At 44.7% G+C, this 9902-nt stretch overlaps 1 protein-coding gene across 9 annotated transcripts in view; it reads left to right on the top strand.

Moving 5' to 3' along the window:
* Positions 1-226, top strand: part of LOC125956279 (high mobility group protein DSP1) — a 21720-nt gene extending 21494 nt beyond the window's left edge. For all 9 annotated transcript variants that reach the window (XM_049688053.1, XM_049688011.1, XM_049688003.1 and 6 more), the window contains one exon: positions 1-226. This exon is cut by the window's left edge and continues 4087 nt beyond it. The gene's annotated coding sequence lies outside the window, so the exon portion shown is untranslated.
* The last annotated feature ends 9676 nt before the right edge of the window (positions 227-9902 follow it).

Genomic DNA, 9902 nt, shown 5'->3' with positions numbered 1-9902 from the left:
AAAAATACAAAATCATCATAAGCATAAAAAAACACCGGACACTAGAGATTAGGAAGCAAGAGAAGAAAAAGAAGCAGCAGATGGTAACACGTATGCGCGGTATGAGGTAGATGGACGGGGAGAAGACACGCGCGCGCAGAGATGAGCGATGGAAGTGTACTCTTTAAAAACCAACAAAAAAAATGAGCGGAATAAATTACGCAACAGTAGAGTTTGAAAATATTAAGCCCTGTGTTCCTCATTACGACGGCGCGTAACGATGTCTATTTGAGAAATCCTGCAAAGGTTACGGTGTTTCAGCATACAAATCCTTTGGTTCTCTTCACTCTGTGTGTTGGCAGCAAACATCTTGTTGGAAATCTGAATCCACTGTTCCTTTTCGATATGTCATCGGTTGAAAAAAACGAAGGTAAAGAGGGTGTTCTGCTCTGCTGTTTGCGTTGTAATTGCTCATTTTGATACCTTACCTTTTTAGAGCTTATATTCGAAAAAAAATCTTTATTTTGCACATGCGTTTTGTCCCCTTTCGATATCGCACCACGCGGAACTGCTCGAATGGTAAAGCTCGATGCTGCTGCTCGCTCGAGCAGCTGGTGCAGCTTTCGGTGCTTTTTGGGCTTTCTCGAAGCTCGGCGACATCAGCGCCCCCTTCCGGGAGTTTGGTTGCAAAAAAAGCCGATCCTCCGGGCGGGTGTCGAAGTGGATGGTGAAGCTAATGTGCGAGCGTCGCCAACTGCAGTTTGATCATTACCAATTGTGCCATCCTGGTGATCGGTTCGCTGCGCATTATCTCGACTTCAATCACGGCGATTGAGATCTGACTTCTTACGTCTGATTGCTCCAGAGTGTGGTTGTGCCAAGTCCAAGTGCGCGTGTGTCGTGTGCCGGTGGTGCCAAATCCAAGTGGTTTTTGCTGTCTCGTCTCGATCGCCGATCAAAGTGCTCTTACTGTCTTAGCTTGCATCGTGTACATGTTGGCCGAGCCAACCGGTGACGTGTTTCAGTCGTCAGGACGACCGCTTTGCTTTCAACCGATCCGTCGCACGCCGTCTGCGGTTGCCGAAAAGGTGGAGCAGGGCCAGAACAAGGTGCAACCGGGACCGCTAATCATTCCGGTGAATCAGCTGAACGCAGCACCTACTACCAGGGAACACCAGCGCACCGTCCGGGTTCCGATTCCGATCCCAATCCCGAGTGTCCCTCGCCATGGCGGTCGTACGCCTACGCCACCATCATCGCCTCCCGCGACCCCCACCAAAAGGATCGGGGAGGGCTGGCACCCCCGGGAACGGCCGAGAACGCCGTCCGCGTTCGCCAGCCGGGGCCCCGGTGATCGAACGGTGCCTCAGCTGGCGCACGTTGGCACGCTGGGGTGTCCTGCTGGTAGTTACGCTGTACCACGTCAACATGCTGATGCTGCTGGTCGATTACTACCGGCTGCTCAAGCTGCTGCAGCGTCTGAGCGCCTGGTTTCTGCACGTCGTGCCTTCCATCAACATGACCGTCGACGAGTACGTTCGCCAGGTGCTGCCAGAGCGCCCACCCATCAGCTCGTCCCCATCCAACATTACGCTCTGGACCGAGCACACCTTGCTGCAGCAATGGCTCGTCTGGGCGGCCCACAACGTGACCGTGCTGTAAGGACTCCGTCACGGAACAGACCACGCAGGTGGTGGCAGCGCTGGCTGGGGGCCCTGGCTTGCTTCCGCCCTCGCCACGGCCAATCGGCACGCAACCGTCATCGGCTTCGTCATCACCCCGATCGTCACCATCCGCACAACTACCACCATTATCAGGACTGGGCCATGGCCAGCCGGCCGCACTTTCCCACCCCGGTTGACTTCCGCCGCTATCCCACCTTTAACGAGCAGGCCGATAGTACCGACACCGACACCAGCGATTAACCACCCATCGAACGACCATCAATCCCGGCAGCGACGACGGCGGCGACGGCGGCGGCGGTGGGGCATCTCATCGACGGCGTTTGGCCAGCAGTGAGCAAGGTTGTTCCCGCTTTACTTATATACTTCCCATTGTTTGCACATCAATCAACCCAAAATCAGCAATAAAATTTGGACTTTTAAGATCCGCTACTAACAACCAAAACAGAAAACTGCGTACGCAAAAAAAAAACACACACACACATGCACACTCGATCAACCTCGGCGTCTATCAATGGGATATCGAGTGATGGCGTGGAGAGGAGGGTTGGGAAATTTTGATGACATCTCGAGAGCTCGGCTGTGGGGCTGGCGAATCTCCTCCTCTAGATGACGAAAGATTGCGCAGGATTGTTAGTGTTGTTGTACAGCAGCCGTAAGGGGACGTCGAGAGACGAGTAGTGCTGACTCATCCGTCCCCGTTTGTTTGTTTCTCGACTCGACTCGCCAACTTCGCCAAACGATGTAAAACGTTGCCGTTTTTGCCCGAATTTTTGAATCGGAAATTCAGTAATAGGTTGCCGCAAACAATATCAAATTTAAGAATCAGTTTAGTTTCGTTGTAAAGTCTCTCTTGTTGAGGCGATACTCATTCTTAGCGATTCGATTGCGCTGAGGGCACGTCAACGATTTAGTACTTTTTTTCTGTTTGCTTGCTGTTCAAACTTCTTTCCAGCAAGTGTGACACTGATCGTTCGCATGAAACGTTTGCCTGTTTGCTGGCAAGGAATCTGCTAAGATGTATTCATAATCCATTTATTGATTTATCTTGGAAATCAGTGCACAGCACAAGTGATTCTATGCAAAACCTTACATTTCTCCTTGCATAATGTGACGTCTAGTTTTGGAAAAAGAGCATATGTGGGAAGTATAAACCATTGTGCTTTAATTTACATAAATCGGCTGCCGAATACCATAAAATGTTGGTTCGAGGGCAACAGGCGACAGAGCACTAATCGGAAATTACATGCAGAGATTTCTTTTCGTCCGTTCAAAAATGGTCATTTTGTTATACACCTGGTAAACATTTCTGTTTAACTTTCTGGCTAGTAAATTCTACCTTTATACAAATGCACACACACTGCACTGCCTTGGTATGGTGTGCAGCCTTTCTAGTATTTGAAGGTAGTATTTTTCTCTATTTTCGTCTTTTTAGTATTCGCTTCATAATTTTTCGAACCTTTTTTCGACTCGACTCGACTTGTACTTCTATCGGCAACGCTACGAGTATCACTTGGAACGAATCATGGTCCCGAGGGCAGGGCATGACCCAATAAGCAATTGTACTTTCCCAGCCAATTTTGAAGCAATCAATTGATCATACTTTACTTTGTAATGAACTTGAAGTAATATATGTTACTTCTCATTTTTGCTGTGACGATACCGTTAAACATGTTTTTTGTGTATGAATTTTATACAAAGCCACAACATTTTAAGAATATGTGGTTGTAATTTATGGAATATTTGCTACAAAAACACAGCTATGGCATCAATTTCAAGAAGTGCATTTGCTTACGAAAGCAATATTCACATAATTATTTTTAAAAGATGCATCTATTCTACGTTTCAACCATCCTACGAAACCTCGTCGAGGTACTACCTGGAAAGCAGTGTGCAGGTAAAGAAATTGCTCAAAATGTCCAAAGATTTAGTCCCAGTAGCTTTGAAGCTATCCGCACTAAGCGACTTTCAGAACAGTAGGTATGAGAAAACTGCTTCAAAATAGGTGAAATGATCCGATATTTGATCCGAAAGTTGTAAAAACAATCATGTTGAGCGGTTGTAGCTTTCATGAACGCGGGCACGCGACGCGCGATGTCGGTGCGCGCATTTCTCTCGGAATTCCTTATTCGGCGCAACATTGATTCACTCACTGGCACTGGCATATGACCCAATCTATGGGAAGTCATAGGGCACGCAACACGGCAGCGGTGTAGGTAAAGGGATGAGATGACTCAGCTCGGGCGGAGTGTCCGAAGCTGAGATCGGTCAACCCCCCTACCTCCCCTCGGAAATCACATACTCGGGTTGATAATTAAGTTGCTCCTTGTTTGGAGGTGTTTACCCATTGCCCTGACATTGGTGCCCTAGCCCTCTGCGACCTCTGGGCTCTTTGTGTCTTTGTGGGAGGTAGAGAATGTCATGTGGCTCCCGTTTGTCTGGTGGGAACACACAGCAGCCCAAATCATCCAAAACCGTGTCTAATGCAGCTATTCATCCGGCTGCGCATGCAAAAGCAGACATTACGTAACCTGAATTCCGAGGTTGTTTCATATGTAAGTGGGGTGTTTTTTAATCCCACACAGAAGGAAATGACCATTTCTCTAGCAAAGCCATCAACGTATCGATTAGGCAGTTATTAGTTGTTGCTTTTTGAAAATACGGCTCGTCCGTTCTTAGATATGTAAAACCAATTGTTTTAGCTTGCCATAGCCAGATTTTTTTTTCACTCAAAGATTACAGCAACGATGTCAAGCCGTACTAGTGAAGTTAATCATGATGAAATCAATGGCAAGCTTGGAAAAATGTGTAAAATTTTAACAATAACAGACAGTCGTTGTAAAAAGTGTCTTAAGCTCATAAAACAGCTGGAGCTGATTCGGATGCTATCTGAATTGAAAGGAATTCGATTGACATACCATCACAGGTGTTAAAAACTAGTCAATTGGGCAGAATAGAATTTGGCTGGGAAATTTTTGATGTACTTATAATTGACCTTGGATACTGTCAGACTGCTATTTGTTTCGATTTTTATAAAACTGTACCCTCGTCGGTTCTTTGTATGTGCCGACATACACATATTCCTATAGTAAATATTCAATTATGCTCGTCTTCGACTGAAATGGACTTTCTTAAAAATTTGATGTAATCAAACGAGTTGACGGATCCGCTCAAATTTTGCACAATAATCAAGGAAAGATGTACCAACCTTTGGATCAAAAGATTGGCTTGATCCGACATCCCAGTCAGATTTGAATCGACTATTCCCGGTACTTTCTAGACAGAATGTATACCATCTACAATAATGGAAAAAAAAAAATTATAAACAAATTTGAGGATTACAATAGATTGAAAGATCGGGAGTTGACACCATGAACCGAATGGTTGGGAGCATTACTTGCAACAGAAAAACAAAAATCGTTGGCCAATGGCAAGTGTTCTGTAATTACATCACATCAACCATGTGAGTGCTTTGAATGCATTTATTTTACGTTGCTCGAATGGTGTCTGGAATTTAAAAATCAATAGTGCAATCGTAATATTCATCGTCTATTGAATATTGAAGCACTAGCATGACCCAGCGTGAGTTGCTACGCGTAAAAGAGGATGGTTATTTGAAATTAGATTTTTTTTGAGTTGCTGCTGTGTGTGTGATGATTTTTGATGATATTTGCTGAGTTTTGGGCCTATTTTTGAATTTCATGGATTGGTCAGTGAGGTTAACTACTAAACTATCATTGGCAGTTGATACTCGGGTGGCACGCTTCCCTTTTGCGCGCCAAGCATCGGCAGCCATGCTGCGCACCGACTAACGGAGACGATTTGTTTCGTATGTAATCCCGTCGCCTTTATTTCCTCCTCGCTTTTGGGCGACTATCGAGCTCAGGTTTTCTTTTATCGTGGGTGCTAGGCCCTCTGAAAAGGGTCTCTTCGCTTTTGTGGTACCATTGGTGTCGCAAAGCATCTGACGAAGAAGGAGTTTTCTAATCAGATTCGCTTTTATTCGCACATCTCCTGCCCTTTAACACCCCGGGTCCTTCTACGGAACACACATAATAACCCATTTTTACCATAACTGAGTTGAGCTCCTAACGTTACCCCGCGCAACAGCACTTATGATAACATCAATAATGTTGGTATATGCCTTCAGTATAGATTCGATGTGAATGCCATGCTTTTAGCTAATGATGCAGTTATGCTTTCAATTAAACTATAGAGTTCAACATGAATATGAATGTTCCGTGTTTTCCCCGATATGGTTGGATATCGGAGTCAGTCTGGATGGATTATATCTGGAAAATATCTGGATTTTTTATATTGTACTTCAATTATCATTATTGATTGTTATGCAGTTTCGGGAAAGTGCGGAATTTTTTAATTCCTACTAAAAGTGCAAACGAGTACATCCTGAACCGTTTGTAATGTGTGTGTGCTCGTTAAGATACATAATGTTTTTGTGGAACTCATTTGAGACTTTCAACTTTGATGCTACATTTCGGTCGATCACAATTCGTCGAATTATTCATATTGCCTCACTCACTGTCGAATTATTCACTGCTTAAACCGGTCTGAACTAAGCCTTCTAGGATAAAATTCTCATCAATTAAATTAATTCGCGCTGGCAACGCCCCGTGGCGATCAGTATTGCGACTATTATCGCCATGAAAATTTGGGATTATTGGTTTTTCTGTATGAAAAATTTAAGAAAAATGTCAAATCAAAGTTTAACAAAAAATTGCGAAAAATAGTTTTGCTAGTTTTTGAATAACTTAAGTAATGGCGATGAAATATAGTTTACATGCTATTCTGATACCTACAGAAGAGACCCGCAAAGTTTGGTTTGGTTCGACACAAAAAAACGTGACACGAGATGTTTATATATATGGTGAGGCAAAAACACTGTAACAAACTAAAACGCCATATTTTTTTATTTTTGATCCGATTTTATTGAGAGGGTCCAAACAATGTAGGAGAATTCAAAAAAATTTAGAAACAAGTAAATTTATTCGAATTGGTCATCTTTGGCACGAATTATGACCTTCAAACGACCAGACCAGTGCACGCTGCCCGTAGGACACTTTGCGGCATTTTGTGTCATTCTAGATTAATTTTTGAGAACCAACCTGGCTCTTTAAAATACCACAAACGGAAAAATCTTGCGCCTTTTGCATCGATAGATATTCACAAGCAATGAGACATGGAAATGAAGTGTGAGACGATCTTTTTTCGCCAGTCGCATGTCTCGGTCGCTTTGAGAGAAGATACAGAGACCTGTTGGAATCTTCTGGGCTTTCGCATTAATTGTTTGCTTGCTTAGGACTACAATAAACCTTGTCGAAGATATGGCAGATCAATTTGTGGATTTATCTCGGATTCATCGTACAAAAATATGCGCGGAGCGCGAAAAATTGCGTGTTATCGCATCCCAACTCATTCTCATCCCAGTTTATGCGTCCCGGTGGCCAACCGAAGATGTTAATTATCAGCTAACCTCTCCGGCAAACAAAACCCGGTATTTACGCTTGCTTACAAACTGCTATATAACAATTGGTGACTGTTAAGAGAAAACCAAATTTCGAATTTCATCATTTGCGGCCAAGCGAAGCAATTCTTTGGCTCTATCGAGTGTAACTTTTTTTTAGTAAGGTGTGAGGCCATGCCTTGTTTAGAATTTGAAAGGCCTTTCTTTAAAGAAATATTGGTTGGACGATTCGAGCAGAAATTCGTTCCTGGGCGTCCTTTTGAGTGGTGCTGCGATGATGAATTCTTTCAATTTGCATCATCTCTTTGCGAACTTTTTTTTTTCGATGTTGCGGTTTTTTGCGGTCAACTCTCAGGTCGTCTGGCAACGCTACTGCAGTGTTACAGTATCGAATTATGGTCCGAGACCCAAATGATTAATTGCACATTTAAATGCTGTACGGGTTTTATCGATAGCTTTGATTTTGACTCGTGATTTTCCAGTAAAAATAATCGACACGCTTCAATTCCGTCACGGCTAACTTCTGTTCTAAAAACTTCTCGCCGAAATGCTTTTGTACGGTGGTAAACAATATGATTAGCTATCACTAGAATAAATTTGCCAGCTGTCTGACGAGAGGTTTAGAAATTACAGCAGTTTAAATTTGGTTGCAGTGTTTTTTGTCTCACCCTGATAAGGAATGGATCTTATTGATCCACTCATTGCAAGCAAGCAAAACAAGACAGACTGATAGTGATGTTGCTATTGTTTGTGCTAATGCCGGTCCCATTCGCCATTTGATACCCACAACTAAAAAGCACGTAGGAAACTAACAAAACCGTTTTTGCGACACGGTTTAGAATATTTGCGAGGGAAGAGCCAAAACAATGCAAAAAACTTGAAAAGTTGACTTTTTCCCCGATTTTTTCGCATGTTTCTCAGTAACAATGATTTGCTATTTACCGTTTTTGCTGCTTATTTAAAAAAAAATCCCAATGAAAATAAGCCAATGATCAAAACCAATAACAAAAGTCGTTAGTTTTACTTTTAGCGTCTTTTAAGTAAATTATTAAAAATCTGTGTATGTGCACGCATACACTAGAACCGATTCGATGTAGTTCTGGAGGGACCGTTGAGGGTTAGTGAAGGTGACACTGTGAAGTGTTTGCGGACTTAGAAAAGAGAAATCCAATAAGCTTCTTTCTAAGTATTTGGTTTGAAAAAGTGGTATTCCGTTTTCTCACTAACTGCATGTGGCAACGGAAAGAAGAATGTGGCACCTCAGACAAAAAGCGGGGTTGGGAAAGGGCGCTGGGAGGGCTGGTGGTGCTGGTGCAGCCGTTTGAAGCTTCTCACAAATCGAGAACCGATGTGCACTCTCCCGTGGCAAATCCACAGCCCATTCCATCCAACCAACGCCAAGGACCTCAACCCGCCACCAGGCTTTGCTTGGCACACTTGGTGACAATGCGTTGCGACACTTAATTAGCCCCCAAAAAACCCAAAGATCTTCATGCCACAAACCAGCATACAGCAGTTACCAGCGAGGCAGCGAGAGTGGAGTGTATGGTGGTGGTGGTGGTGATGGTGGCCTGATGCAACAGTGCATTGCACACCAGATGCTGCCGATAGCATGGGTCCAAATTAAACCACAGCAAAAAAAGTGTACTCATGAAATCCCGGAAGGAGGGAGGGGTTGGTGGGTGATAAAAAAGGGGAGAGCGTCGGTATCGGGGCCAGCAGTGGGCGCGAACCATTCGGACCAATCATCCTACGCTACTGTACGCGCAATGATGAAGACCGCGCAATGATGGGAACTATGGACCGTACGGACCTCCGGCCCGGGTCCGGCCATTTCGTTTCGCTTCACCGACAAAGCGATAAAAGTGCTAGTGTGCACAATCCGGTGCAGGGGAAGCTAAAAATATAATTATTCTTCCGATCCGTACCCGGGTCCCTGGGCATGGATCCTTGGGTTGCACCCATCGACAACATCGAAAAAAAACCCGGAATCAAGCGGAATCGAGCGAGGAACATGCAAATCGACGGCCAGCGTTCACAGGGCACAGGGCAGATCGGCAGCCGGCACGCAGATGTGCCCTCCTTGGTGTGCCCTATGCGGTGTGCGGTGGTGTTGCTACCACACATAAACCACATACACACAATGCGTCGGGGTGCGCGCGTAATTTGCGTAGACTTTTCCCTTTCGGTTGGAGGCCTCCGGAGGCCTTCGAGCTCTTCGAGATCATCCGAATGAACCGGGGTATTTCGGGATTGATTGAGTCCGGCGCGTGGCGAATGAGTTATGGGCCCTTAAATCGAATTCACAAAAACCCCAACGGTGTTTGTAAATCGTAAACCTCATTTCTGCCAATACAGTCTCCCACGTGATATGGACGGCGGGGACGGTAGGTTTCAAAGCGGCACCACATCATCGCAAATCCTGCTCCATTCCATTCGAACACACACACTAGTGCGTCTCACATTGCAAACGGTGACGAGGTGTCTATTTTAAATTACATTCCACCCACACACACACAAAACCAAAAAAAAACAAAACTAAAATCAACACAACAACCGCAACAACCCACGCGCGAACTGAGGGCTGCCACTATGGCACCGTGTAGAGGATGTCCCAAACTCCCGGCCCTTACAGGACAAATTGTTGTGTGCACCATCAATAGTGCCTCATTTTTGAAGGCGACCTTTTTTATTTGTGGCATCCGCATTCCGATTAGCAAACTGCTTGTGGGTGCGTTATGAAGTTATGTATCCGTCTT

This window comes from Anopheles darlingi, chromosome X, assembly GCF_943734745.1.
Source record: "Anopheles darlingi chromosome X, idAnoDarlMG_H_01, whole genome shotgun sequence".
Classification (NCBI taxonomy): Eukaryota; Metazoa; Arthropoda; class Insecta; order Diptera; family Culicidae; genus Anopheles; species Anopheles darlingi.
The sequence above is the reverse complement of the archived record's forward strand: the minus strand, read 5'-3'. Positions and strand labels throughout refer to the sequence as shown.